General features: G+C 43.1%; 1 pseudogene; it reads left to right on the top strand.

Moving 5' to 3' along the window:
* LOC100962538 overlaps positions 1-3,688 on the top strand; it is a 6,621-nt pseudogene that overhangs the window by 1,477 nt on the left and 1,456 nt on the right.

The following is a 3,688-nucleotide window of genomic DNA, read 5'->3' as shown; positions in this document are numbered from 1 at the left end:
TGCCTCCGCCTCCCAAGTAGCTGGGACTACAGGTGCCCGCCACAACGCCTGGCTATTTTTTGGTTGCAGCTGTTATTGTTGTTTGGTGGGCCCGGGCTGGATTCAAACCCTCCAGCTCAGGTGTATGTGGCTGGCGCCTTAGCTACTAGAGCCACAGGCGCCGAACCTGGGGGTGCACTTTTAAAGTTTTTTTTTTAAACAGGAGATTGGAGGCAGGGAAGCGGCATTTACAGTGGACTCTGGTGGATGCCACAGTTAAAGGGTGGAATTGGGTGTGGAGAGGTGCACGGACTGATTATTTTTCTTACTACAACCAATTTAAAGTTGGCAATGAAGTTTTTCAGTTCATTGTTGAACATGGGCTCATGGGGATGGAGAAGTTCAGATGTGAGCTGGACACGTCACACCTGGACCCCTTGCTTCACTAAGGTCAGGGCAGTGGATATGGCTCTGCACCTCCCCACCTTCTTTAGTTGAGGTCCTCCCACCAATCCTGCAATTCACATTAATCCTGCAATCTAGTTACTCTTCCACCCGTGAAGGTGAAACACAGCCTCATAGGTGGGCCAGGCCCCAGGTACTGGGGCAGGAAACTGAGTCACAAGATGTAGTTTTCTGTTCTCTGCCTAGCAGATCTGAAATTGTCAGGAAGAATGCCACCACCTTTTATTTGTGTAGCACTTTTGTTTTTACAAGGCTCTATCATATCTGTTGTCTCTTGTCATCTTCAGAGGATTATTATTAACTCCAGTCAGTGAGAGGTCAAAAACCTAAACTAAAAGATTATTCCAAAATGTGAAATGAAAGAAAACGGAGTCCAGGTTCTGTGTGGACAACAGCAGCCTTTATTTCCACGGGGGCAGGTGAGCTGCATTTGAGAAGGAAGTCAGTATGTGGTTTAAGGTGGGTGGGAATTTTAAAGAGTTGGAAGGGATAGAGATTGGTATATTACTCTTTACTGCGTGAGACTGGTGTGCTCATTTCTTCCTGGGTGGGTGGGTTCTATTTGGGCGGGTCCCTCCATTTGAATCTATCAGTCAGCAAGTGAGAAGACTGAGCTGAGGGGTCAGGTGGGGCGGGTGGTGGTCATTGCTGCGCTCAGGTCAGACTTAGGGAGCTTGGGGCAAAACCATGTGCTCCTTCTTGATCAGAGCCGGCTCGTTAGGCTTGTCTCATGATATACTCCGGCCATCTCTTCTTCTTCATCTTTTCCTTATAAGCGTTTTAATTAGATGAAACTGTTTATAAACTATATCTAAGATAATAAGAACAATAGCACAAACTCACCTAGTTTAAGAAATTAAGGAATGAACATTACCTTTACCGTCTGAGCCCTAACTTGCCTTCTCCATCTTGTTTTCTTCCCTCTCAGTGGAACTAGTATCTGGTAATTGTGTTTATCATTTCTTTTTTTTTTTTAAATAATGTTCACTACATATATTTTAATCTCTTTAAACAATTTGTGGGTTCACATGATTGTGAGCTTTGTATGAATGCAACAAAACCATATGTATTTTTGCAGTTTTGTGCGGGGGCTGGGTGTGAACCTGCCACCCCTGATGTATGGGGTGGGTGCCCTACTCCTTGAGCTACAGGCATCACCCACCATATGCATTCTTATGTTATTGGCTTTGTTTCACTCAATATGTTTTTGAGATTCATCTAAGTAGCTGTAATTCACCACTATATATTATAATAGTTCCTCATATGATTAGAACATAATTTATTTATCTTGCCTATTTCTGATTCTTCTGTTTTCTCCCATTACAAATAGGGCTTCTGTGACCCTTCTGGCACTTATGTCTAGGGTGGCCTCAGATGTGCTAGGTCTGTCCCCACCCACGAGTGGCACCTTCGGTTCTACTAAAACTGTTTTTCTAGGTTATTGTACTAATTCTCTCACCGGCAGTGCAAGTTCCAGTTACTCCACATCCTTATTTTTTGTTGGGTAAAAATTCTGCCAGTCTAGTGGTATGAAATATTAACTGATTTTTAAAATTCATATTTCTCTGAGCACTGATGATGCTGAGCATCTTTTCATGTTTATTGGTTATAAGTTTCTCTTTCTGTGAAGTGTCTGTTCAAGAGTTTGGCTCTTGTCCTTATATGTGTTGCAAATATCTTCTAGTTCCTGGCTGATTTTTTTTTTACTTACATATGGGTGGAAGATTAAGGTCTTAATTTAAATGTAATGAAAATTAACCTTCTTTCGTGGTTTGTACTATGTTTGCCTATTATTTAGGAACTATTTCCCTATCCTGATGTAATAGATGTATTTTCCTATAGTATTCTAAACATTTTTATATGTTTGCTTTTACATGTTTTAATCTTTGTACATAGCATGATGTAGGAGTCAGATTGTTTTCCACGTAGGTAAACAACTGCTAGAAAAATGTACTGAGAAGCCCCTCTTTTCTCTATCAATCTATTACAGTTGTGTAATAAATGTATGTCTGGGTGGTAGAGGAAAGAGGAAAAAGCAGTTTTTCCTCTTTACTCGTTTTTTTGGGGGGGGACAGAGTCTCACTATGTCGCCCTCAGTAGAGTGCCGTGGCGTCACAACTCATAGCAACCTCAAACTCTTGAGCTTAAGTGATTCTCTTGCCTCAGTCTCCCAAGTAGCTGGGACCACACGCCTGGCTATTTTTGTTTTTGTTGCAGTTGTTTAGCAGGCCCCAGCCTGTTTGGAACCTGCCAACCCGGGCCAAATGTGCTACGGGTGCCCAGCCACTCTCTACTCTGTTTTGTTTTGTTTTAGTTTGAGACAGGGTCTCATTCTGTTGTTCCAGGCTAAAGCCCAGTGGTGTCAGCCTCATTCACAGCAACTTCAAACTCCTGGGTTCAAGCAATCCTCCAGCCTTAGCCTCTTGAGTAGCTAAGACTATAGTCACCCACCAAAACGCCTGGCTAGTTTTTCTGTTTTTAGCAGAGATGGGTCTTCACTCTTGCTCAGGTTGGTCTCAACTCCTGAGCTCAAATGATCCTCCCATCACAGCTTCTCAGCGTGCTGAGTTTACAGGTGTGGCCTTCCTCTCTACTCTCTATTCCATTCAACACACTCTAATACCAGCATGTGTTTTTCCTGCCCTTATGCAATGGCCAATACAGAATACTTCTTGGCCTGAAATGGATGTGGGTTTTCACCCTCACACCTGCCAAGTGGTTCTTGGGTGGACTCCAGGTGGTCAGTTTGGTTTGGGCATACCTACTTTGAGAGAGTCAGATCCCACAGGTTAAGGGCTCAGCCCCACAAGATCAGATATCAATCCAAAGCATAGATTATGACCTGTGCTTTGACTAATTGGCTGTAAATCGGTGTTCCAATGCAACTTCTTGGATTAGATTAATTTGCTGGAGGTTCACAGTCTCAGAGAAACACTTGCTTTTTACCAGTTTTTACCTTTTACAAAGGATACAGATGAACATCCACCTGGAAGAGATGCACAGGGCAAGTCACATGGGAAGGAGCTTCTTGGCCCTCTTTCCTTGGGTGTGCCATCCTTTGGGAAGCTCCACGTGCTCATCTGTCTGGAAACTTCATTGCTCCTCAGCCTTTTGGCTAAAGATCAAGGTTGGAAACTCTCCAAACCAAGTCTTTATGGGTTTTTATGGAAACTTCACTACGATTCCATAGTGAATCAGCGTGACTGATTACACTTTTGACCATTGGTGATCAACTTTTTTTTTT

The sequence above is a fragment of the Otolemur garnettii genome, unplaced genomic scaffold (assembly GCF_000181295.1).
Source record: "Otolemur garnettii isolate 467f Iridium unplaced genomic scaffold, OtoGar3 scaffold00244, whole genome shotgun sequence".
Taxonomy (NCBI): Eukaryota; Metazoa; Chordata; class Mammalia; order Primates; family Galagidae; genus Otolemur; species Otolemur garnettii.
Note: the sequence above shows the minus strand (reverse complement) of the source record. Positions and strands in the feature narration are given on the sequence as shown.